Source organism: Corvus brachyrhynchos, unplaced genomic scaffold (genome assembly GCF_000691975.1).
Source record: "Corvus brachyrhynchos isolate BGI_N302 unplaced genomic scaffold, ASM69197v1 scaffold44, whole genome shotgun sequence".
Taxonomy (NCBI): Eukaryota; Metazoa; Chordata; class Aves; order Passeriformes; family Corvidae; genus Corvus; species Corvus brachyrhynchos.
This window is the reverse complement of record NW_008238359.1, coordinates 3,347,276-3,375,171: the sequence shown is the minus strand read 5'-3', so window position 1 is coordinate 3,375,171 and position 27,896 is coordinate 3,347,276. Positions and strand designations below refer to the sequence as shown.

The 27,896-nt window shown below is 37.4% G+C and overlaps 1 protein-coding gene across 1 annotated transcript in view; it reads left to right on the top strand.

Annotated features, from left to right (window-relative positions):
* The window catches only part of TENM4 (teneurin transmembrane protein 4), a 1,563,774-nt gene that overhangs the window by 477,118 nt on the left and 1,058,760 nt on the right, over positions 1-27,896 (top strand). Inside the window, exon 4 of the mRNA XM_017735917.1 lies at positions 12,854-12,908. The gene's annotated coding sequence lies outside the window, so the exon portion shown is untranslated. The remainder of the gene's footprint in view (positions 1-12,853; positions 12,909-27,896) is intronic.

The following is a 27,896-nucleotide window of genomic DNA, read 5'->3' as shown; positions in this document are numbered from 1 at the left end:
AGGGAACTTCTTCCTGGAAACTTCTATGGCTTGATTACATGTGTGAGTTCATTGTCAGTGTGTAACATTTGGAGCAGCTCTTCTAGGTGGTGCTGTTTCACCAGTTTTACTTGGATTTTATTTGTCTTTCTTTGAAAAGATTCCTCACTGAGGCAGAACTTTTTTGAGGAAGTTAAAACAAAATAATAGAAACCACCTTTCTCATCTGTGATAGAAAAATCTATATATAAGTAGGCAGATTGCTTCTTCATTATCTTCTAAGTTTTCTGAAATTTTTTATCCCTTAAGTCTTTATTTCCACCTTCAAAATTCTTCTCTACTTAGTTTAAGAACCCTTTAAATTCTCCATCTTCCCAATTAATGTTTTTATTTAAATGTCTCATTCTCTCTCTCCCAGCTTCATAATATTTAAGAGCTGTGAAAACCATAGCTACTTGTTTGAGCAAAGAAAACACATTTTGTGTGGTTATTTTTGTTTTATTTTTAACCATGCTCGGTTTATACTACAGCATCTACTATAATTCAAGGGCAATAGCAAACTTAAATTGATAAAAAATAACATTGATCCCAGCAGAACAATGGAACTGTTGCCCTGGTTTTAAAGAAACCATAAATTACTCCAGCTAGAAAAATTAAACAACAAGTTGATTAAGGCAGAATGCAGTTATCTCGGGCTTTTCTGTATCAGTTCCTTAACTTCCCTTACCTCATCAACACTAAGATTTATCTCCATTAGGTAGTGACTCTTTTCATCTATTGTCAGTGTCCTGGCCTTGAACACAACATAGTTAGCTGTGACTCAGTAGGTGTTTCTTGCAGCTATTTTGGATCATTTCAGCTTGTACATGTCCAGTTCTGTATCACAGCTACCTTATTTTCCCTGATATGTTGCAAAAGGCAAATGAAGATCAGTCAGACTACAGGGTACAGTAGGCGCTAAAGAGCAATGGATTCAATATCATTGCTCTTGTGTAATTAATATCAAGAGCAATTCTCTGTGAATAATATGAAAATAAATTTCTCCTCCAAGTTCTGGCTTGGAGGGTGTTTTATTAGATATTACACTAATATAAATGAGCAGGACATATTTTTTTATTGTCTAATCATTAAATTAACAAGACTGGGTGGTTTTGGAAGCCAATGCCATACACAAATGGCAACAGATATATATGCCTTGTTCATTCTTTGCTCCAAACGGTGTTTTAATGGCTGTTTAGGTTGTTAAATGATAAGTAATATTTTATGCCACAGAAGATAGCTCAAGGAAAAAAAATAACAAACACAAGATCAGAAATATCAAACATGGCTATTTGAACTGGCAGTTCTTTGTTGAAAGAGTCATTAGGGGCTAGTTGTGCTTAATATTTTAATAGAAATGCGTCAGAAATATGACAATGGACTACTAGTGCCTGTAAATAGGATTTTGCACTTTCTTGTGTCTTCCAAGAATCCATCCAGCTTGTACAGAGAATGTTCTCAGCAAACAAAAGATAAGCCATTTGTTTCTCAGGGATGCTGTTGATGGTAATTAAATTGGGCCTTGTGTTGTCCTCTGCTAACTTCCCCTTTCATACTCCTCTAAATAAATCTCAGATTCATTATCTAATATATTACTGAGGTAAATCTAGAGCAACCTCAATGATATTCAAGCATCAAGCCTCTACTCAGTGAAAGTTCAGGGTAAATTCACTGAAATCAGTGGAATTGAGTTCCTACTGCTATAAATTAAAGTAAACTTGATATTAAAATTTGCATTATTAGTAGAAATAATATGAAAGAAGTCCCTTAAGCCATGATCCAAACAATACAAATGTATAAATTTTTTTTTCACTACTTCTTTCACTTCGAACATGCTGAAGATGTCAAAGCAAAGCTATGATACAGTTTAAGTACAAAAAGGAGGGGAAAACCCCTGCAGATTTCATTTTTACTGAAAGAATGTAAATATCTAAAAGGAAATGTGAGAAAGATACTTAATCTAGAACCTCAGTGCTGATAAAAGAAGAACAGAAACTGAAATAACCATTGGTGGTGAGGGTCACACATGTCCTTCCATCATATTCTAGTATTTGTGGTGGAAGACTGAATGAATGCAACTAATTGTGCAATGGACCTTTAATGGAGCATTACTTAAAATGCACTAAAGAAGGTCTCAAGAAATAAAATATAAAAAAAAAAAAGAAATCCAACTAGGAAAGATCCCATAGTGATGAAAAATATCCTCTTTATTCTATCTTTGGCTTTTCTGATGTTTCAGTTTCAATTTTATACAATTAACTTGAAACTGCTATAAAAGAGGTGTGTCCTAATGTTTAAATTTTGCTTGGGTAAAAACATTCATGATGTTATGGAGTCTTCTGAGAAGCAAAGCTGAAGGATGAGAGAGAGTGATATAAAAGTAATATTCTTTGAGGGGAATAATGTGAGCAATAACGTACACACTTTATATTGAATCAATTCAGTGACATTTGTGTCAATTTGATAACACAGAAAACACTGGTTGATGAAAACCAAACTGAATATCATTCTACTACCTTGTTTCTTTAATAATGTCCTTTTATAAATTATCACTGCCAGTATTTCCCTTCTTGAGGGAAGTTTTGAGGCTTTGTGAAGAATGATGAAACCTTTATTGTGACAAGGCAAAAATATAGTTTATCTCTGCCACAATTCACCATTTCCAGCAGTATAAATGGTAAGCCTGATCAACGATGTCCCTCCAAATGTGTTGGGTTTGTGTGGCAAGGTTTTGGTGGTGGGGGAATACAGGGATGGCTGTAGACATCCTGCTGAGCTGCTAGAAGCTTCCCCCATATCCAAGAGAATCATTGCCAACCAGCTCCAAGATGGACCCACCTGAAATACCGCGCCCCATGGAAGGGACTCATGATGAAGCCATCTGGGAAGGATTCCCATCAGAGACGTTCATGGATGACTGTCTCGAGTGGGCAGGACCCCGTGATGGAGCAAGGAAAGAGAGTGAAGAATCCTCCCCCTGAAGAGGAAGAAGTGGCAGAGGCAACGTGTGATGAACTGACCACAGCCCCCATTCCCCTTCCCACTAAGCAGCTGGTGTTGGGAGAAGGCAGAGAAAATGGGGAATGAAGCTGGGAAAAAAAATGTGAAGGATTTTTTTTCAGTTAACATGTCATAAGCATTTCTTGGAGACAATCCAAAACAAAACAAAAATTAGATTAGGTCATACAATCATTGATTATTTCCAGGTCTACCAATTCTGTTTCATTTACAAGTGCAGCAGAAATCTGTGGTAAATTACTGCTTATGCATTGTGTGGGTTTGATCATATACATGTATAGCCATACTTTCAGAAGGGCTTACATCTTTGCAGATGCAAACTTGAGCCAGAAATTGATGTAAAATAATGCACTGAATATGTGTGGGAATATGTGTGGCAAAGAGAAATGTTGCTCTGGGGTGTTTTTGCAACCAGATGTTGATATTTCTATTAAAAAAAAAAAAAAAAAGCAGAATTCCTGGTAGGGGTTTTTCACGCAAGACTTTAAAACGGAAAGAAAATTTAGGGTAATTGTATATGTTCAGAATCATTTAATTATTTCAGTGGCAAATGAACTTATAGTCAGTGAAGTCTAGGCTTCCACAAACAGCAAGGCTAACCTCGAAATTATATGAGAATGCTCAGATCATATTCAGCCAAGTTCTGAATATCTCTAAGACTGGAAATTTCATAATTTTTCTTGTCCTCCTTTCCAAGTGCTTTCCTGCTCTCATGATGAAGAGGTTTTTCTCTATATTTATCTGGAATTTCCTGTGTTCCAGCTTGTGTGTTATCCTATACACATCCATTTGCTGGCTGAAGATGGCAATAAAATCTTATTTCAAATTCAGAGAATAATTTACTTTGGAAGGGACTTCCAGAAACCCTCTAATCTAACCACCTGCTCAAAGCAGGTCTAATTAGGAAAAAAAAATCCTTGTATTTATTGGAATTGTACTTTCTGCTGTTGAACATTGTGGAGTTTCTGCCAGGCCACCTCATCAACCTGTTGAGTTCTGTCAGAGTGTTCAGCTGATGGATTTACGTGCTAACATGCCTCGACTTTATTAAGAAGCATCTAGTTCTTCCCTCCTCATTTAAGGTAAATAAGTATCTGAATACAGACAGTGTGAGTTTCTCTTCTAAAACCAAAAAGATTATCTTGACTATAAAACTCAATGTTTTACCCAACCCAAAATTTCTCCTTAGATCCTTAGTCTAATTCTTTTAAATCTACAAAAAAACAGTAAGAAGGAATAGTTAGGTTTACCTTCTATTTTTGATATTTAATTTCATTACCTTCCATCTATGGCTAATTTAATTTGCAAAGATTAACAATTAAAATAAACAAGTAAAATATCTCTAATTTAATTAAGTGAGCATCCTGATATTATGCTACTAAAAATGTAATAAACATAAATGCAAATATTTAAAATACACACATAAGTTTTGAGATTTTTGCCTATTCATGTGTATGTACAAAACTGCATAAGTATCCAGAGGGTAAAAATTAGGCGCTCAATATCAGTAAAGGCATTTTATAAAGGTAATAATATTGTTATCACCATGCCATATAGCCCAACTGATAACAGTATTCAAAATTAATGTACTTTGTAGTGCAGTGGATTAATGCACTCTGTGCATATTACATAAATCTTCCTGTCTGAAATTTCATATGGAATCCAGAACTAGACCAAATATGAATGGCAGAGGAAGACTTTTCAGTCTCTGGGCTGTACTGAAAATTATACCTTGACATTATTCTTAAATAAAATTTATAAGCAGGACAGGTTTGTCTAGAATTCAGCAGTTTATCCTAAGAAAATACAAACATATAGCTAATATATTTTTTATGTTTTTCTCATTAGTCTCAATGAAATAAATTCTTTTGTGTGTTTTATGAAATGTGATCCTAAGGGGTTAGAAGTCTTCAATTTCAAAAGGAATGTGCCTTAAAATGTTGATTATATTATTATTTTCTGTGCTATAGTCAGTCATCCCTTGACCTTCAAAAAATGGTTGAAGGCTGGAAATATATGTATAAATTCTGCACTCAGGAAACCATGTAAATGCTCAAAACAAAAACTCAAATAATTATACCTCTTTGGATTTATATATTTATAAGAAAAATCAGAATTCACCATCACATTTCAATTATTGCAATGGAAAACAATGTAAATCTCACAGACCAAATGATTCCTATAAGTAATACTGAATCTTTTTTCTCTAGCATTATTTTATAGTATTAATTTATTTTGATAAAATTTAAATGCCTCAAAAATGCAGTGTTTATTATGAGCTCTTTTTTTGTTTTGTTTTTTTTTAAAGTTAAATTTTGCCACAAACCCTATGAAATGCACATCTGTTTTCAATAGTCTCTCTGCTCAACATATTTAGGTACCTATATGGAGAGGTGATCGTCCTCTTCATTACTGTCAAAACGAGTATCCATTATAATGAGCTATTTTAGCATCCCACCCCTGCCCTGGAAATGATCTTCTCTTCAGTACCCTGGAGCAAAGCCAGCCATGCTTGCTCTCTGCCAGCTAGGATTTTCCTTACACAAGGAGAATTCCCAGGAGTTTTACTAGCTCAGCATTAAGATAACAGATCAGCGCAAAGGAGCTATATCAGGAGCCAAAGGTTTAGATCAATACAGTTTGTACCCCTTCAAACTACTTACAATCTTACTTGCAAATTGTCCTCTCAACTTTTTTTTCCTTTTTTCTTTTTAATTGCGTAAACATAATTATTTTTTCCATTTTAGTAGTGGCTGAAGGTTTCAGAATGTTGTTTCAGAATGAGGTTCTACTTTAAACAGCCTTTTTACATGTTGGAAAAAATTAAATCACTGTATTCATCTTCCAAGTACTGTCCTACCAACATTTCCATAGAAAACTTCTAAGAAAATTGTGCTCACTGCTGCCTCCTACTATCAGGATGTTATGCCTCACTTTCCACTGTTCCATTCTTTGGTATATAATTAAAGTCAAAGAATCATGGAGTTATTAAGGTTGGAAAGACTCTCCGAGACTACCTAGTCCAACTTTCTGCAGGACCAGCTTCAAATTCAGGCCAGGTTTCTCAGGGGTGCACTGAGACCCTCAGCAATGATGGTGATTCCATAGCCTCTCTGAGCAATCTGATCCATGGCTAAGTTACTGTCATCACAAAAGCTATTATAGTAGTACTAAACTGAATTTCCCTTTTTGCCACTTGTATTTCTACTGTGGGCTCCACAAGTGAGCCTGTCTATCCGCTCTATCACTATTTCCTTTGTCACTGAAGACAGCTATTTTTTTAACCCAGCTGAATGCTTTCAGCTCTCTCAATCCCTCCTTGTATGTCATGTGCTCCAATCACTGATCTCGGTAGTTTCTGCTGGACTTTCCTCAGTATGTCACTCTCATACAAGGGTGCTCTAAACTAGACACTGCTCTGTGGATATATTCTTGTGGTGGCTGGGCTGGGGGGAATCTCCGCTTTCCTCACCTAAAGTAAGTTTTTGTTGACCAGTATCATCAAGCCCTTCTTGTCAGGGCTCTTCTCAATTCATCCAAGCAGCTGTATTAAAGCAAAATGGAAATTTCTGGGATTGTTGTGTGACCCTTCTAGCATTTATGGCTAATGTCTTTCATGAGAACCAAGACTAGTGATCAGAAGATTTTAAGGAGGCTTCAATAACTGTCTCTTTTTGATCAGACTGACCAGCAGAGGCCTGACACAACTTCTCCTAGGTCATTCTCCTGGGACCTCACTTCTGATCCTGACTCATAGGGTCTCAACAAACATTATGGCCAGTTCCTTTGCAGAGCTCCATATGTATTATCCATGCAAATGCTGTCCATTCATAGGTGTCATGTATGTGCATCCATCTTTGTATTCAACAGTCACTGCATTCTGTTTTCGCAAGCTGTCCTGCCAGTAACTGCATAGCTCTGCAGTTGTGCCCAAACCTTCAGAAAAACCTTTTCTATGATTTCCATGCATGTGTTAACAGGATGGGTTTGGGCTTACAGCTTCTTGCAGGCCATTCCAACTGTCTGAATTACCAGATTATTGGCATGTAATGTTCTGGTGGTAAATGAGTACTGTATTTTAGCTTATTTTCCACTTGTTTTTGTCCTTTTAAATATTCTCTCCTTCAGAATACCGTCTTCAAAATTTGGAGTTAAAGGCATTTAGTTTCATGGATCACTTTTGTTCTGCTAACTTAAGCTATTAAACTTGTTTTTTTCAGTCATATGGTACCTTCCTGTCTTGAAAGGTTCGTTCCAATGCTTGTGCCTAGATTACTCTGCCATATGAAGGAGACATATGGCATCACAATCTGGGAATGGGATAAAGACCACCAGATCATGCCACATATCTTGCATATCAGCTTCTAGTCACTGGTAATATAAAAGTGAAAGATCTTCTAACCTGCTATCAATACTTCAAGCCTACCATTTGTGCTTGGTACTGCTTTACATCCCATTTCATTTAACTGATAATAGTAAAATTCGTGGGGAAGAAACTGAAATTTTTCAGTTGCATTATATTTACATTCTGTGGTTGGTACCTTTTTTTAATGTTATTGTATCTGTGATATATAGATCTATCACAACTTCTGCTACTGTGCTCTAAATTTCAAGACTTTAAAAAAAATGATGAATGTAGACATTAGCATTCTCGTGGGCCTGGCCATCAATATTTCATCTTAGGTAAACAGCAGTTTTGCCTAATTTATTGGTTCTCATTATGTCTGGCATATAGAAGCTGAATTCCCTTCTGCAAGGGAAATTCCCCATCTGCCTGGAAAATGACCTTTTGTGCTCTGCAGATCAGTAGGGACACAAATCAAGAGGGACACGGTTAATATTGTAGAAAAATGACTTCATTTGTCACTAACTAAATTGTCATGAGTTTGACCCATTTTGAGATTAGTTAACATTGGCCTCCTTTCTCACGTTTCATGCATAATTCATTTGGATTCTCACTTTACTTGCGCTATGCTTCTGGAGTGGGGATGTTTTGTATAGTCACTCTTAGGAGCAATAGTAACACAACATTTGTCAAAGTGTCATAGTGAACAATGAAACCTCATTATATGTCACTCAAGGAGCTGAATGAAAAGTGATGTTACATCTAGGCAATTTTATATCCAAATCTTGGAAGGTGAAAGACAGAAAACAAGTTTTTGTTGCTTTGATTATCTTCCAGTTTGATTTGTTCTCTGAGAGCTCCCACAAAAGTCAATGCTAATATTCCTGGTCTTGATCCTGCTCTCCTGGAGGTGTTGGGGAATTTCACCAGTGATTTCACTGTGAACAGAAATAAACTGCAAGTGAATAAAAATTACTCACGTGTTAAGAGTTTACAAGATAAGATCATCAAGTGCAGAGACTGTCAATTTTGTTTGCACTGCACAGTATGGAAGATATTCTTCATGCTACACTAAAAAAATACAGGAGATTTGAAGACTGTATGCCACACAACATTGCTGTGCTGCAATCCCCAGCAAATACAGGGTCAGTGCTCACATAGCAAAAACAGGCAATATGAGCAGATCAGTCTGGCAACTGAAGTGTACATGGGAAGTCATAATTTATAATTTAAAAAACTCCAAACTGAATATTTGCACCTTCTCTTTGGAAAAATGGCTTTTTCTGTGCCTCTTTCCATTTTGCCTTGTCTAACTACCTGGATATATGGCTTTTTTTCTTTGCTGCTATGGTGATGAAGTGCCTGTGCCCACCAGTCCTGAAGACAAAGAAAAATAATTTCATCCATGTATTGATCATATCCTAAATATTTAAATTCCCTGCAGTAACACCACTCTTTTCAAATTTAAAATTTAGTCACGTTCCATCAAATCCAACCCTTTCATAGAAAAATGAGAATCAAATGTTCATTATCAAAATAAAACTTTCATCAAAACCGGCAGTGTAAACTAGCCTTTCTTAAGGTGAGAGTATCCTTACCATGGAGTAAAGGAACAGAAGAAGCATCAGTGTTCTCTAGGTTTAGCTGCTTCTTCATGCAAAATCCATCTTTACTTAGAACACAAATCACTTCTGTGTTTGTGAGGTGAATCAAGGCTTCTCAGCAGTCTTAATTGTCTCTATCTAGGCTTTTCATTAAAAAAGTTGTATGTGATCAAAGATGATAAAAACCCAGGAGTTAATCCAAGGATGACAATATAAAAACATAAGCATAAGCTTTGCCATGTCGATATATGGCCATACTGTCAGTCATTGTCAAAACTATAGAGCGGAGCAGCATATCACATCTTTTCCTGTCAAAATGTTCTTTCTGACAAAGGTCAGTGCCTTCATGACATAAATCTGTTATCCTATTATTGTCATAAGCATCACAAGAAGAAAGGAGTCAAATGTTTGGAACAGATAGAGTCGGTGCAACTTAATTCAGGAAAGGGCCATATTTCCCACTTCCCTTTGTCAGGCTGCCAGCCATCAGCATGAGCGTTTCCTCTCACAATCTGTTTGTGTTCCAGTGAGTAATAGCTTTTTACTGGCCTGGAAAATGACTATCCCATTACTAGCAAAGTGCATTCATAAGATCAAGAGCCTTTTGACTAGTTAAGTACATTGTGCCCTTTAAATAGACCAAACGGCTTCAGATGAAAGCCTTAAAACTATGGCCAATCTGTTGGAAAATTAAAAATATAGTAAATCTAGGGCTGAAACCAGGCATATTTATGAGCTAATCAAATAAACAGCCATTTAAAATAGTTTGTTATTCAGTGGAATTTATGAGGGGATTTTTCTTCACAAGAACGAACATCTCCAATAACTCATGGACATTTGTAATAGATGGAAAATAAAGAAACAATATAATATCTGGCAAAAATTATGTCAAATTGGTCACGACAGTGTTTAGTTTCACATCTATTTGAGAGCATACAAAATCATCGTAAGAACTGTGTGCATGACTCTCTTCCCAGTAATGCCAAGATGAACTGGGAGCAAATGGAACTGAAATCAATAAATGCACATGAATTTAAAGCTACAGTAAATAGAAATACTGAGGATACTAGATATGAATATAAATTTGTTAAAACACATAGAAACATGCATAAACATGTATGAGGAATTGGAAATTATACATATCAAGTTTTATGGATGGGACTGGCCTGTTTCATAAAACCAACAAGAAGACTGGGCTAAGTATGCTGTCCAAAAATATGATTCATAAATTGTATTCACATGATCCATGGGACTTAAGATTTTATTTTATTATATAGTTACAATATTATAGCCATGCCAACATAAACTTAAGGAAATGGGGGGAAACAGTGACCTGGAGTTTACAATCTCGTGTAAATTACAGAGCAAATTCTAGTGTAGAGTTTGAAGGATCTGATTATTCAGCCACGGAATGCTGAATTGCAGTGTTGGAGGATTGATTGAGCTATTTTTCATCTCTTACTGGTTAACTTTGTGATCCACACAAAATTACTTTTTTTTTGTTGAAAATCAAACAAAAGCTTTGCAGTTTTGATACATAAACCACCTGCTGATCCCTACTTCTGAGTGAAAGGACCTCCAGGATTTACAATTCTAATAACAGGAATTTGAAAAAGGAATGATAGAAAAGTGTATTTTTCCCTTGTTTGTTTGACAGCCTATCTTTTTAGAATATGAAAATGGAAAAAAAATGCAGAAAATTGAAAACAAAATTGCCACCAGTTTAGATAAAATAGAGAAAACGTGGTCAATCCCATCTTTACTCCCTAGAGAAATTAATTTAGAGCTTCACTCACATTCACTTTTGCTTCAAATACCTCAGTCCTGGTCTTGCCTCCTCCTGCATTTAGTAATGCTGGAGAGACTTTCCTGGTGAATGTCACACCACTTTGCAGTTTTCAGAAAACTAGTATCTATACTTTCCCCACAACTTCCTTCCTCAAGATATTTTATGGGTTCCAGCTGTAGCTCTAACATCCTCTTTACTCATGCTCCCTGTAAATGTTGTTTCTCCACAGTGTACCTGGCAGAGGTCAATGCCTTAATACACTTCGAAACAACCTCAAGGGAGCAGCAGGCATTACAGGTTTTTGTAGGAAGGTATAGGATGTCACCAGAGAGAAGACTGAGAGAGACCTCACTGGGGTCTTCAACATCCTCATGAGGGGAGGCAGAGGGGTGGGTACCAATCTTTTCACTCTCGTGACCAGTGACAGGGCTTGAGGGCATGGCATGAAACTAATTCAGGGGAGGCTTAGGCTGGATATCAGGAAAAAGTTTCTCCCCCAGAGGGGGGCTGGCCACTGGAACAGGCTTTCCAGGGAAGTGGTCACAGCACCAAGCTCGGCAGAGTTCAAGAAGTGTTGAACAATGCTCCCAGGCACATGGTGCAGCTCTTGGAGATGGTGCTGCGCAGGGCCAGGAGTTGGACTTGAAAATCCTGATGGGTCCCCTCCAATTCAGCATATTCTATGATTCTATGACTATGAAATCTTTTCACTGAGGTCTTCGACTCTGCAGGAAGGTGCTGGTACAGTATTTCTGAATTATGCCATAAAATTAAAGCAAAATGAGGCACAAAAGGTGACGTGGGAACTTGGATCTGAAACAAGGAGTTCTATCTCTGGGCAGCAAATTTGATGAGAAGCTCAAGACTGACCTCAGTATTAGCTGTTAGTTACTAGGAAAAAATGTATTTTAAAAGGGTCTTAAAATGGGCGCTTACTCTGTAATAACTGGGGTGGTAAGAACAGTTGTGCTGAAATACAGACTGCACGTACAGACTCATGCCCTCAGTCTTTAATGACATACCCACATAATTCATCTTCTTGCTTTTAGGTTCTTTCATCCCTCCCAGAACCATCAGTGATGCTTACCTGTGTTGTTGAAAACAAATGTCCAAATGTATCCTTATATTACTTCATTTGGTCATTTCATCATAGAAATGCAAAGGCCAAGGTGTTTGAGTGAGAAGTTCTCTGATTAGAACTGAAATAAAATTTTCAGGGTGCAGGGCTTAAAGCACATTATTTTTACTTTTCTGTGAATTCAGACATGAGGCCTCTTCCCTAAGTGCTTGCATGGGCCTCTGCAGAGGTATCTTGTAGCAATGAGATTTAGAAGCTCAATAAGAAACTTATGAAGAAATAAGTTTTCCTTAACAAGCTTTACGTTTTCTTTCCTTCAAATATATTCAATTTCCCCTTGCTCTTATATTATGACTAAAACTTGAATAGTAATGCCTACAAGTCAAGCTTTTCATCATTCTTGGAATTATCTGCCTTTGTTTTTTACTGATAGTCTTAAAATTGCATGAAGAACAGTAAGATGATATAATTTTTTTTAATACTTTTAACATATTAAAATCTGTAATTTTTAGTTTCATTAATCTTTGGTCTCAGTTAAATATGAAAAGCAAACAATGATAACCTTCAGGAATGATGAAAAATGCTGTGGAACTAAAACAATATCTTCCAGCAATCTGGAGAGAAGGTTCAGCTATTGTTTTGAAATTAGTTGTTTTATTACTCATAAAAATTAAGATCAAAAAGTATTTCAATAATTATTAATTTTCTCTATCATTTCTGATGCAATATACAGGCAAGTTTCATATGCTGATCAGACTTGGGACCAAAAAAATAATAATAGCAACAAATAATATAATAAATATTTATTTATTTAATTAAAATTTAAATGTTCATCTGCAGCTGGGGTTAACCAAATGCTGGGGAGAAGGATGAGTATCTTGATTTGTTGCTGGTATATGAAGTTCTCAGCAGACTGGTTATCTTCATATATTCCACAGTCATAGTTTTGATCACAGTGTTTATTTTCATATATATATACATATACTTTTTTTTCCCCTTAGGAAGTTGGCTGCATTTTCAGAGGATTTTTTCAGACATCCATCTGGCTTTATTGAGGTAGGAGTACAAGATATGGACTAAATATATTTTAAAAGTAACTGTCATCAACTTTGATGCACAGCTAAGTATAAAATCAATTAAGAATTCATGAAAGGTGGGTTGTGTCAGAGGAAAAATATTGTCAAATGAAAAGAGTGGATAAAGTTATTAACTGTATGCTTTAATATGGCACAACCAGGTGAGCTGGTTTTGGAGGTTTAGGTCACCATTACCTGCATCAGCTTTGGGGTGTTTGTATTCTGTGCTCCCACTGAATATGACAGAAGGAAGGATGGAGTTCCTATATCCATCACTCGCTTGTATTTTGATAGCTGTTCTGTTCCTACTGCTATGACTAGATCCTTATCACAGAATATTTTGAGTTGGAAGGGACCCACAAGTATTATAAAATCCAGCACCTAGGTGAATGGCCCTTCTGGGAATCAAACCAGCAAACCTGGAGGTTTTAGTACCATGCTCTAACCAACAGAGATAATCTCAGGGTTGATTTGTTGGTGCTCATCACAGTCAGGCCATGCATGTGTGGAAGAGCTGCTTCAATGCCAAAGCAAAAAAAAAAAAAAAAAAAAAAAAAAAAAAAGACAAATAAGTGGAAAGCAATAATTTCATCTCTTTTTCTCTCTCTCCTTAAAAACAACACCTCTCCCTTCTTACCTATTAGATGTGATATGACTTAGGTTATAATTGGAGTGCCAGAATCTGTTTGGCTTGTATATGGACTTTTCATGGGTTCTTTTGGGAATTATCGCTTTAAAATTCTGCTAGTTTTTCCACCCCAGGTATGTGGAAATCTTTGTAAAGGTTGGGCAGCCTGGCCCATGCTGTCTTCAACAACCCACCTCTCTTTTCTGATTAACATAATTGCTGTAATACATCATCAAACTTAAAAGATATATGTATTCCCATGTGTTATATTTTCACTAACTAGATTTTGGCTGGATTAAAGATGACATTTGATACACATTTCCAGCCATGAAAGGAGATAAATGGTCAACATTTTCAATATTTCTCATCAAAGTGCAAAAAGTCTGAGTTAAAATCTGAATAATCTGCTTGTAATTAGCAGCATGTGGTTTAACCTCAAGGTATTTTACAGGTCATTCCTGTGAATAAAATAGCTGGGCCAAGAAAGCTGCATATTATTTATTAGAAGTCAGTGAAATATTTCGTAGTGAAAAAAGACAGGCTTCCACTCTCTATCATGTAGACCTGCATGAAAATACTGAGAAAGTGACAACTATAATTTCCTTACTTGCTAATTACTCTTATTAATTTTTGTTATTTCATGTTTTACTGAAATTATTTTGAAGTCTTGAACTAGATTGGAGCCAATGAATGAATTTCATACTGGCATAAAGATGATGTGTATCTGTGCTCCTTTCCTGCAGAAAGGGTCACCCCAAGAAGTCAGGATGGTGGATTGAGCAGATTACCACTTAAAATACAAAAGAAATCAAACAGAAATTCAAGTCTGTTTTAAAAATTTAAGCAATTCTTTAAAATATACATTTTAATTTTCATCTTTCTGGTTTGGTTTGGTTTGGTTTGGTTGGGTTTGGTTGGGTTTGGCAGTTGGGTTTTTTGTGGGACTTCTGTTTGTTTTAGTTTTGTTTATTTTAACCTATGTTATAATAAAAAATTAGGTTTTCATAGGACTCCTGCAGCTGCAGATTTTAGAAAACATGCAGAGAGATCTGAGCAATGAAGTAAAACTAAGAGTATTTATTGGAAAATTTTTTAAAATTAACTTTAAATATACTTACAGGATCAAGGACTTTATTTATCATCTAAGCCTTACCCCTATTTACCCAAGTCTCCATGATGCTAATGGAATCCCTCTTCCTCCCTTCAGCCCTAAGATGTTTCAAGTTTGATAAAGCAATATTGTGTAAAGGGAGGGGGTCTTCCTGTACTCCAAATTTTCTCATATAAGCTGCCATGGTTTGTTTTTTTTTTTTTAATGATACGTTCCAGATATGTTTTTCATTAAGTCAAAACGAAGGACCTCGGACAAAATTGCTCAACTCTTTCTGTTGTTTGTTTACTTCTCCATCATCCACCCGACAGAAGAGCCATTGAGAAAAACTTGTAACATCCCTGACATTTAGAAACCTTAGTAGAAAAAGCATGTGCTATAGCTACCCACTCAGCGAACATATGTGGAACAGTTTGTGTGTAAAATATAGTGTCAAAAATGAAATCCTTGTTTTTGGCTACTGCATATGCAGAAGATTCAAGATTGTGTGGAACAGACTTCTATGAGTGTTGTACTGTGTGAGTGTGATTGTCACAACGGCCTTTATAATGTAAATCCCCAAAACATGGTGGGATACTGTTTGGAGCTTCTGCAGTCAGAGTCTATTTCACGTGTCCAGTATCTGCTGCCTCAGCCTGTCCGGTTTACAGCAGGCTTGTGGCTGCTCTTACATATGTTGCTAACATCAAGTCTTTAAGGAGCTTGCACTTGCAGAGCCGAGCTCCACTATGTTCTTCACACATCCTACACAAAATACCCCTGGTAGAAAATGGACAGAAACAGCATCATCAGGAGTTTGCTTTAGTACAAATATGTCTAAATACAAGTACTTTACACTTTCTGATCAAAGACAATTAATTGGAACCAGGCTTGAGGGTGTTTAATATTACAAGAATTCAAGCTGTGCAAAAAGGCTCAAAGAATTCCTTTGTGAACAGATACCATGAGGCTACAACCAAATCTGCAATCTCAGCTACCCTTTGATGCCATCCGTATGCAAAGAGTGTCCAGCCTGACAGTGCTGATGCCCAGCACTGTGATATTGTCTTCTCTTTATTAATCTCTGCAGGTTGATTTTAGCACAATCTGGTCTGTGCCCTGGGATCTTCAAGGCTGGGAAAGATTCTGGTTTCCCTGGAGAGGCAGCACAGAGTTCCCAGCCAAAGGGCAAGACACTAGAATAACACTGAAACACCAAAAGGGAAGGAGACTGAGTTTCCAGTAGGATCTATCCAACCGTTTATTAATGCAATCAAGTCATGGCAAAATGGTGGAAGTCAGAATGGGAAAGAGACAGCTGCTGAGTCCTCTCAGCAGCTTTCTTCTTTCTCCCAGATCTGACCATGGATTTTTCATAACTTGAGTTTAATTATATGTCCCTGTTAAGCTGAAAGCCATGTCATTGCTGCCCAGATGAGGAATTTGTACCTCAGCTTTTTGTTAAATATCTCTTCCAGATAATTTGCTTTATTCAAAATCTTCCTTCCCTCAATATGCTCATTGCCTGCAAACAGACCGTCATCACCTGTTCTCCACTTGTTTGCATGCTGATAGCTCTTCTCTCATAAATTCCATTAATTAATGAATAGTCAGCAGGGAATTGTCTCCTCAGGCTCATTAAAGAAATGGACACTAAAATGATATGAAAGCAGCTGCCTCCTTTCTGTTATTCCCTTCTGACGGCTACTGCTTTCCTCATCACTGCTAAATTATAACACTGCTTTGATTAGCAGTCCTGTTAGCTGCAGCTGCATTTAGAGATGGAAATTTTAACTACACAGTCATGTTTAATTGATAGTCTCATCAAACTGTTAGCATTGTAAAAAAATGCAACACTCCAATACATCAAGCTTGTGTATGTATATTATATCCTGTTGGAATTTTTTTGACCTTGTAAGCAGATTGAAAAGACATGTTTCTTGATGCTTTCTCATAAGCCACTGATTATTATCTGAGCTCATTTGGGAACCAGATGTAAAATTTGTGAAAAATCTCAGGCCAGAGATCATCCTAAACAGAAACATATTTGATTGCTATCCCAGTGCCTAAGTGTGAATGCTCATTTCTATGCTGAAAAATTTAGAAATTATTTTAAAGCATAGGATGAGATACGATTTTTAGAAAAGATTTCAAATCAAAAACTGTTCCACATCAAAAGAGTAAACCTATGTCAGACAGAAAATCTATATCATGGCTCGGATAAATTACCATAGTTTATAAGATGTTCTAATTCATACAAGAATGATGGTTGGGCTAACTTGCCCATACTCAGGGTTTAGGTTCTAATTCAACCCTTGTTGAAGGAGCACTATTCATAGAACAGTCCAAATCAGGATAAGATCCTCTACTCTGAGGCTGCTGAGACATGCTGACCCTCTACTAGCACAGACTTTGAACAAAAGACGACAGAATCCTGGAATCATTAAGGCTGCAAAAAACCTTTAAGATCATTGAGTCTAACTGTTAATACATCACTGCCAAGTCCACCACTAAACCATGTCCTCAGGTGACATGTCTACATGTTTTTTGAACACTTCCAGGGACAGTAATTCTACCATTGCCCTGGGCAGTCTCTTACAGGGCTGGACAACTCTTTCTGTAAAGAAATGTTTCCTAATACCCCATCTAAACTTCCCTTTGTGCAGCTTTAGGCCATTTCCTCTTGTGCTGAAAGAGGATGTCTTGCAGCTTTGAGGTAGCATAAGAGGGATTGTTCTTAACTGTCTTTTAGTGATTGGTGCTTTCACTTAGATTAAATCAGATCCTTTTCTGGGCTCTGGGACTAAGCAGAAGATTAGCCACAGGACAAGAGGAAAGGCCTTTGGTCTGGTGCTGACTTGTGAGGCTGCCCATGTTCAAGTTCAGCTCAAAAGACAGAGGAAGAGGTCATTTGCCATGGTGTATGCCAGCAAGCATCCAAAATCAGAACTAATATTGGCAGATCTTTAAACCCTAGCCCTAAGAATAATATATTGAACACAATTCTGAAATTGTCAAAAATATAATGGAAAGGCTTCAAACCTGTTTTTATCCCTGTTCATTAATTTGCGTTTCAGAACTGGAATTGGACTTTGATTACCAAATATAATTACATTTTGATGACAGACCCAAAACTTTCAAATTCAAAGGTGACACCTTATAAAAAGAAAAAATCCTTGCCCAACCTTTAAAACTGCTTGGCTTCGCTTGGAGACATTTTCATTAGATGTTCTAAAGTTTGTGCAGGGTGAATATGGAGTTTCTAATTCACCTACAGTATGTAAAATTCCCATTTTATTTCATATAGGGATGACCATTTAAAAGGAATCTCACAGTCATCTCCAATTCCTGCATTGTTGAAACATCATCTGTTCCTGTTATGCTGCACCCTCAGTGTGGGCAACACCCTCAAGTCTTTAATTGTGAGAGCTGGTTTAGATTAAAACTGGAGTTTTTGGTTTTGTTTCTACTTTTAGAGCTCCAATACCTAAAAAAGGGTGATTTCACTAATTTTGATGTGACATCCTATCTTCTTACAGAGACCAGTAAAGGTGGGTACAGAAAAGCCCTAGGGGAGATAAATTCCTTGTTGATCAAGGAGACCTAGGCTCTTGCTGTAAACATCTCAAATTGCCCTGCTGTGAAGAACCTCATCTTTTCTACTCTAGACTTAACAGAGAAATTTGGCCTTTGAACTAAAACAGACAGATTTTGAAAAAGTAAAGTAGTCCCCCCATCAATTCTTCACTTGAAATGTTCTCCTGTTTTGTCACTAGTTGATGTATCATATTAAATATTGCTACTTTGAATAAATAACCAAAAATTATCCCTTTTTTCTTTCAAGTGTTTAACTTCCTTCTTTCTTTGATAGTCTGTGATTACACTGAATTCTCTATTAATTGAATATCTCCCTTTGAACTGTCTTGCAGAAGCAGTGAAAATATCTAGGTAGTTTAGTATATCACAGATATCACAATATATATGTGAGGGATTCACATCTGTTATTAGGATTAGTTAGAAACGTCACGTCTCTACCATAAAAAATAATTTAAAGAAATCATTCTCTGTAGTAGTTTGTAACTTGGCTCCAAGTATGGGCATCTCATCTGCCTTAAATTAGATTAAATTATTTTAGGCCTAAAAGGATTATTTGTGGGCACGCTGTAAAAGTTCATGGTGCAAATTCAAAATTAGAGGCTTCAGTAGATTTTGGCTTGAATTCAAGCAGAGCAGGACTCTAAAATGAAACAAACATTATTCTTGAAATGTAGTACACATCTATGAATTGGGATTCAATAAGGCAGACAGGGTTTATCAATTCATTATACATAAAGAGTTCAGTTATCCTGTGGCAGAATTGCTTTTATCTCTCGGGAGGTTAAATATTAATTTATTCCATGTATGTGAAAAATTTTACCTCTTATTAAACCTTTCATATGTTTTCCAGGCCTACATCTCTTTCTGTGTATACTGTTCTCTAACCTACAAGTCATTAAATGATTTTTGCCTCTAAGGTAATTTATTAATTATAACACACATTTGTTGTTAATTAAAAGATGCAGTTGGCTTAGTACTTGATATTGTTGCTAAATTAATTCATCAGATCTTTTACTAAAAGCCAAGATATGACCTTCCTATAGTGTTACACCTGATGCTGCTGTTCCACACCAGTTACCACAAGATCTAATAATAATTACAGCGGATTCAGGCTATCTAGCTGCTAGTAAGGATCTCAAGATGGGAGAGGAGGGCAAATTATTAGAATTAAGATCTGTGTTCACACCCATAGAGAGAAGGAGCTTGTACAAAAGGAAAAGGAGAATCCTGATGGCACAGGCTGAATATGTAAGAAATTTTTATTTAACCCCACAGGCAGATGAATCAATGTTTCAGGGCAGTCAGAACCCCTGCCCTGAAAAAAAAAAACCTGCTTCTTTTATAACACAAGAGTGGAAAATAACAGGTAGCCTGAATTAACCTGATCTGCGTTGATTTTCATTTAGATATGTACAGTGTATAGGTCTGTAACTATTGGGTTTTGATAAAGTGATTTGTAATTAGAGCCCTGCTAGATGTCCAGTGATGAAAATTCTTCTTCTGCACCTGTCTGGAGCCGTTCCAAACCCCAGATTATATCCACGTGGGAATGCTTGGCTCCTCCCCCCTGGGTGGGGCATCTCACAACGGGCTGGTGAGTCATGCCGTGTGTCCTTGATTGCCCGAGGGCGTTGTCACGGATGAGTCCTGGTAGGAGATAACAAACTGCCCCACCTGTTTTAACAGCTTGTGAAGCTGATAAGAGAATACGGACTAGGTTACATCTTACTTTGTAACCTAGGACAGCTAGTTAGGGCAAGAAAACAAGAGTTGTTGGTGAGAAAAATAAAAATATCAGCAGTAGGAATCTGGCACAGAAGGGAAAAAAACCTACTTTCGAATAGAAGCTGTGGGATAGCCAGAGGATTGGAGCTCGCTGTGCTAATTCAGATCCTTACTGTTGCTCTTCTCACTTTGATAATGAGCAAGCAGGGTTTGTGATGCCCAGTCTGCTGCAGTTCCTCTGCCACCCTGCAGCTGCAGCTTTTCTGAATTGTCTGAAAAACCAGTCTGAATTTCCCCCCATTCCGTACTCCAGGAAAAGTCCAGTCCGGGTTTTCACCCATTCCGTACTCCGGGAAAAATCCAGTCCGGGCTCTCCCCCAATCCAGGTTTTGCCGCGAGACGGGTCAGCTGCCCGGCCTTTTAAATCCTGGCTATTCCTTTATTTGCTGCAGTCTTGCTGCAGTCTTTCTAGCCCTTTATGGAACAAAGAGCAGGATACACAGTCCTCACAGTCCAAAGTTTTTTGCTGCAGTCTTTCTAGCCCTTTATGGAACAAAGAGCCAGATATACAGTCCTCACAGTCCAAACGGGCACTCTGCTCTGGAGACTGCCGTGGCACAAGTGTCAGGGTATGGGATTCATGCTGGATTACTCTCTGGTAAGGATTTGGGCAACTACAGTGGTCCAGCACTGTCCTGGAGCCCCAGGGCATAACGGAGAGCGTCTGGCACTGGCAAGTCACAGGTAGCCTTTGCTCTGCACTAATGACTGAATTCCAGCGGAGCGCCGAACAGCTGGGAATGTTTGGCTCCTCCCCCTGGGCGGGGCATCTCACAGTGGGCTGATGAGTCATGCAGTGTGTCCTTGATTGACCCTTAAACAGAGAGCCCCTGGAGGGGTTGTCAGGGGAGAGTAATGGTAGGAGATAACAAACTGCCCTACCTGTTTTAACAGCTTGTGAAGCTGATAAGGGAATACATCCTGTTGGTTACATTGTAACCTGGGACAACAGCAAAACCTGTCTGAAGTAAGTAACAAATGCAATTCTCATTCTCAAAAAAGAGCTCCAAATTAGCTCCCCCCAAACATCAGGGAAGCATGAAACAATAAAGTCGTTATCTGAGCAAGAGGGTACACAGTATAAAGGAGAAAGCAAATGAATGTGATACTAATGAAAGAGCCAGCATCTGCTTTTGTAAAGGCACGTCTGGTCCTGTAAAACTGGAGGGTTTTGAGGGACTTAGCAAGTTTGTGGATAAGGCATGTCTGGCCAATACAATTTGCTAGGATTTAAAGAATTTGACAGGATTTTCTCATCAAAGTCTTTAAATAAAGCTGAAGTCATAGCATTAATAAAAAAAAAAAAAAAGGATAAAGAATTACCAAAAAATAGTAAATGGAAGGTGGGAATTAACATCCCATTTTTACAGTGAAGGGAAGTCATCAGTGGTCAGATCACAGGGTAATCTGAAATATACACTGTTCAGAATATTCCCAAGTGACCTGGGAATACAGCTTGGTGAGATGAGGAAATGGGATGATGGTAGAAAGTTGTTCAGGATAATATGGTGGGAGTTGACTTGTGAATAATTTCGGAAAGACCTTACGGCAGCGACTGAGTGAGCAGTAGAACAGCAGATGAAATTTCATATAGGTTTATGTAAAACAATGTTTATACAAAAAAAAAATAATTAATTTGCATATCAAACAATGACTGGGAACTAATTATAACCTCTTTGGAATGAGACTTTGATCATAGAAATCCATGAGATTGTTAGCTTAATGCTTGGTTGTGGTGCAGGTCAGAAATCATCACTGTCCATGACTCACCAGCATCTTGAACACCGCAGTTCTGTGCCCACCTTCACTCTTATCTCCAAAACAAGATGCCAGAATTGGAAATATCTCTGAGAGGGACAGCAAAGGTGATCAGAGATGTAGAATAACTGTGTACAAAGAACACCTTAGTAGGGCTGGAGTCTTCAGCATGGGAAAGAGCTGAGGATGGATAGGGACGTTTCAGGTCTGTTACCACGAGCAGCTTGGAGCAGGGGGAGAGAAACAGGAATCACCCACTGATTTTCCTTTTTTTACAGCAACCAGGTGTTAATAAAAAAGAGGCAGGGAGAAGGTTATAAGCAAGTCAAAGGAGGGAGTGTTTCTGTAGCTGGGCAATGGAACTCCTTGCCAAAGGATGCAAAATTTGTTATGGATTTGATGGTTAACTCTACAAGTAGCTGTTAATAGAGGCTTAGGAAGTACAAGGGCAAAAAATCCTCTACACATAGCCTTTCCCTCTGCTCTTCCTTTGATGACTGTTTTGACCTCTGGATTGCTTAGTCCCACCCCCTGCTCGTAGCAGAGCTCTCCCCAGAACTAGCTCAGGTAGCCCAGGGCCTTGCTCAGGTGAGTCCTGACACCTGCCAGGGTGGAGGTTCCTCGGCTGCTCTGGGAACTTGTGGCAAGTGCTGAACCACCCTTGGGGGGGAGCATGTGTGCAGTTTTTCCTGATACCTAATCAGAATTTCCCTTGCTGCAAGTGATGCCTGTTGTCTCTTGTCCTTTTGTTGTGTCCCACGAAAAAGAGTCTGACTCATTATCTCTACACCCCCACGGCCCCTTTTAGGTAGTCTCAGACAAGTGTTAAATCCCTCCTTAAGCATCTTTTCTTCAAGCTGAATAAACCCAGCTTGCTCGCTGCTGTGCTCCAGGCTCTTCACTGCCTTAGTGACATTATGCTCGATTCTTTCTTTCTCCTGGGATTATTTGTGGTTGATGGTGTAGTGATCTGCTGTCACTCTCCACTCAGTCAGGAACCTGAGGTTTTCCCAAGGCAAAGAATTTTGGGGTTTTTTGGACACAATTGGTACTTGTGCTGCTTTGGAGAATATGATAAAAACGTTTCTGCAATATAGATCCAAGAATATTTGGGGGAAAAATAAGTTAGCATGTAGTCTTTGGTCCAGTGGACTTCAAGAAGGATCCAATATATGTCAGAAATTACTGACATCTCTCATCTCTTCCCAGGCAACAATGCCCTAGCATTTCCTGATATGCTGACATTCTGATTTGCTCTTTTCCAGAACTATTCCAGTCTCATAAAAACCCCCATGGCAGAGAACCTGCTTTGTTTTTCCTGTGCCGCTTATTTCTTTGTATGTATCCATGTTTGTTTTTGATAATTATTCGTTGGCTAGTACCAGTATCAACAACACATACTATGTCTGCTCCTTACATGCACTCATGGCCAGTATGTTAATCACAAATTTAATTCTCATAAATTAGTTTGGGTTTCTTTGCTTTTTTAGAAACCCAGAAACACCCATCTTTTATATTCATAGCTGAACTTTTTACTAATTGGTCAGAAATTTAAATCAGTGGAAAAAGACTGCCATGTGAGAACACGAATGTGAAGATCATGTAGATAGGTCATTATTTGCACTAATTGCATTATTGGGACTAATATGCTGTATAAGTGAAAGTGGCACTGGTTCCTCATCTATTCATACAGATAATTCTAGATTTCTGAAAAAGTAAATGCACTTATACTTCTTTGTAAAACTTGCTCACATTTTCAGGAAAAGAAATATATTCTCATTTATGTAGACTACTCCTTCCTAGAAATCCATATAAATAGGTTAAAGGAAATGGCAATAATGTAAGTCATTATGTAGAAAATGGTTAAGAGGGAATACATTATTTTTAGACATATTTTTCATTATGTTCAAAGTATATGGAGACTAAATGATATTACAATAAGTTTCACTTCTTCATTTTTGATTTTTTTTTGATGATCATTTTCAAAACATTACACCAATGCAAGCAGAACATGAGATCAGCATTATTCCAGAATTATGCTGGGGCACTGTGTTCACGTTAGGAAATGACATGTTTCCCTGACTGCTTTTTAGGAATGTTTATCAGCTAAGGATACAGTAATAAAATGTTTAGTTGTCAAGGTCAACAGGAAGGTTCTGTCTTGTGTCAAAGCAATATTGTAATCGAGTATATAGCCTAGGGGCTATACAATTTATTTTAAAAAGTAAGCTTTTCCTCACTTCTTATCCTGCATATTTCCAGTTAGAAATAAATTGTGCTGTTTTGGTATTGAAAGTCATATTTACCCAGATAGCAAAAAAGGCTTTTACTGGTCCTTTAAAGCAGAAGTTCACATCAAACCACTATCAAGCCTGTCAAGAGCATATTTTTCAGCTTTTTAGGAAGAAGAAAATTTGAAATTTGAATGATAATGATTAGAATTATTTTGATAAATAACACAATAGAAAGGACATGTAGCTGTTTAAGGAGAAAGAATAATCACAAATGTCTTCCTTCATGTCTAGTTCACAATTTGTCAAAAAATAAAATAAACAGATCTGCATCTCATGCTAGATATGAAAACAGCTTCACTAGCAATGAAAATAAAGACATCAAAAGGAGTTTCCAAAGCCATGAATGTGAGTAAATATGAACAGAAGGAATTTAGGGTTATTTGGGGTTATCACAGTAACCCAAATAAAATGGATTTTAATGTCAATCTGTTTTTGTGAGATGCACATGAAATACACAGATGCTTTAGAGATGATCAAATTTAACAGCTCTGAAACTTTGTGTATTTAAAAGCATAATATAAATTTTAATCGGCATTTCCATATGGAAAGTTCTGTGGATGAAACTGCAGAGCTCACAGAAATACAACCAGTGATGCCAGGGTTTGTGGCACTGGGGCTAACACAAAATGTCTTGCAAGGACAAAAGAGAAAACTGTTGTAAACACTGGGATCAGCACGGCAAAATGCTGACTTCCAGCCACAGCCACCTTCCACAGCCCTGAGCCCTCCTGCTCCTTTCCTGGAGCACATTTTAACCAGGATCCTTTTGGAAGCTCTGAGCTGTGTGGGATTTGGGAGGATGTATGTGTAAGACAGTACATTTGCTGTATGCTTCCTACAATCACAGGGGACAGGACTTGAGGATCAGATGATCATTTGTCTTTGTTGTCATGAGGAACAGTTGGCCACTAAAAGTGGTATGATAACTTTAAGAGAATGACTCCTAAAATTTCCAAAACAAATCAGCTGATTAATTACCATTATCAAGTTTCTTTTTACAAAGGTTTGTTTTGAAACAAATGACATTGTACTCTAATCTTTCTCTCACTAAAAACAGTACTCAGGGGGTCTTGAACAGTGGCCAGAAAAATATAAAACAAAATTGAAGAGTTGTTCCATTTATATGATCACAGATTACATGGGTTGCTGAGATTGTGATGATTTTTTCTCTTTGTACTCTATGTAGATTTTAAAAGTGGAATCTGACAAATGATGAGCCGTTGACAAAATTTAAGATATTTTCAAATTTGGGGGGGAAGAAGGAGTAAAGATCACTGCATTACAGACAAGGTGTATTTAGAAAACACAGCTTCCCCTGGAGCTTTGTACTCCACATAATTACATTTCACATACAGTAATTGAAACTTGTGAATACGTCAAACTGTGTGTTTTCACAAACCTCCAGTAATCAGCTCAAATTATTTAAATTCACTATTTGACATAATTGCTATAAATATGACAGAAAAAGATATTTCTAGGCTATACTACTTCATAACTCTGTCAAATGACTACCTAGGGAGATAACTATATTGTGTTCCTATGGAAATCTGCAGAATAGCAACATCCAGTACTGAATACTTGTCTTTTCCCAAACACTCTTTAGATTTACTAAAAGATCTACTGAAACTAAAGGGAAACCTCTGCAGTCTGGGACTATCCACATACCTCTCTGATTCAGAAACTGCCATAAAATCAAGCTGTTGGAAACTGGTGGCCAACACCTCAACAGCTGTCATCAGGAATAGCTCCACTGAAGTCAGAAAAAACTGCTGATTTTTACCAACAGAGAATTCAAATTGCACATCTAGGGAGAGCACACCTGCTGGGTTCCTGACACAGTTGCAATGGACTTGTCACCTACACAAAGACTTCTCTAAGACCTGAAATTGTCCTGTTTGTTGTGCATTTAATGTGTGAGAGAAAGGGCTTTCTAGAGGTTCATGAAAGCCAAATGCCAATTGTAGTTTCCAGCCCTTCTGAACCTTTGAGATGTTGTGAGTGCCAGAGAAAAAAAGATTTCTCCAACACATTTGCTTTGAGAAGTGCTGTGTAGATGGAAAGGAAAAGAAGAGGACAGGGGTATGGAATGTGTTTGGCTATCCTAAATTATAGTTGAATGTTTCCTAACATACAGTTTAAGGAATTCATTTATCTCAGCCTCTTGTCTGGCTGACCAAAAGGCAAACGGGATATTAATTGATAAAAGAATAAATTGAGTCATTGCAGGAGACAGATACACAAGAAAATATTTGTACAGTTTGTTAGGAAACATGAGAACTTTCCAGAGGTCTTTCACTACATCTAAGTTCTAACTACTCTTTGATGGCCCCCAGAAGTAAGGTGAATTAATGAAGAGGAAAGAAAAAGCAGAAAACCATACAGAAAACATTTTTCATCCCTTTAATTATATGTATGGATTAAAAAAAAACCAAAAAACCACAAACCACAAAAAAAAAAATTGCAGAAACTGTTCCAGCTGGAAAGTAGCAGTAAGCTTTAAAATGGGGTTATCTTTTAATCTGTCCGTCTGACCACATGGTGGAAGGATGAATTTAAACTTATTGAATCATCTTGTCTTTCTCTCAAGAGTCAGAGAGCCTTGTGGACATTTCCTATGACTGTGGATGTTTAGAAGAAACTGTGGGGATGGTGAGGCACTGGCACAGGTTGCCCAGGGAATTCGTAGATGCCCTGTCCCTGGAAGTGTTCAGTCAAGTTTGATGGAATTTTGAGCAACCTGGTCTAGTGCAAGGTGTGCCTGCCCATGGCAGGGGGTTGACACTATATAGTACTTAAGGTGCCTTCCAATTCAAACCATTCTATGATTGTATGAAATGTTAGAAAGGAAAGCTAACTTATTTAACATTATCTTTCTTTTTTATGGAGATACTGTGTGCTTTTCTCCTGAAAACAGACTGATCTGTTAATGTATATGTATTTGTAGAACCACAACATCTTATTAAAAAATATGTATCTACTCAACACCTAGTCTAGAAAGAAATGATATAAAAATGTAGCTAAGTATCCCAATTATGAATCATATATCCCTGCTTCAACTGTACCCCAGTTAGGAGAAGTACTAGCCTGGTAAACCAACACAACCACTGTTTCTCAAAAACCAAAGTGTCTTCTAGCTGCAGAATGGCCACTGAAGCTCTTTGGTGGCAGGCAAACAGCTGAAGGTAAAAATAACCAAACAACCTTTTTTAATCAATACACTGATTTAAATGAATGCTGCATTCATTCTTTATCCAAAGCCTAGAGCGTCTGAGAAAAAGGCTCAAGCCATTGCTTGTTGACACACATGAATAGCTTTGCAGAGAATTTACATGGAATTCAAACTATTCAAAAAATAACTAATTCAAAAATTACAGATAACACAGTGTAAGATTAGGAGATGGTCAACGAGAATGAGAATGAGAATACAGTAAATCCAGCACATTTTGCCTTATGACTTAATACACAAACTAGACTGCTTCAGTGGACTTGTCACATAGCAATCCCAGATGAAGCACATAAATAAACACACTACTCTTGCATTTTATTTCCTCCTACAAGACTGTTAATGTAGAGAGGTGTACAATTAAAACTGGAAAGCTTTATAGGAATGAGAGGGTCTAAATTTGTACATAATGTTAAGAAGGAAAGAATTTTGACATTGTAATTTCTTATGGTTTGTCAGGCTCAACAGACCCTTGGCTCAACCAAAGGTGGGAGAGGGAAGATATATGGCTCTTACGGATTTAAAATCATCAAGGAATTAAAAAAAAAGTCTTCACATTATTTTTTGTTCTCCTATTAAGGAAATTCTTTCCT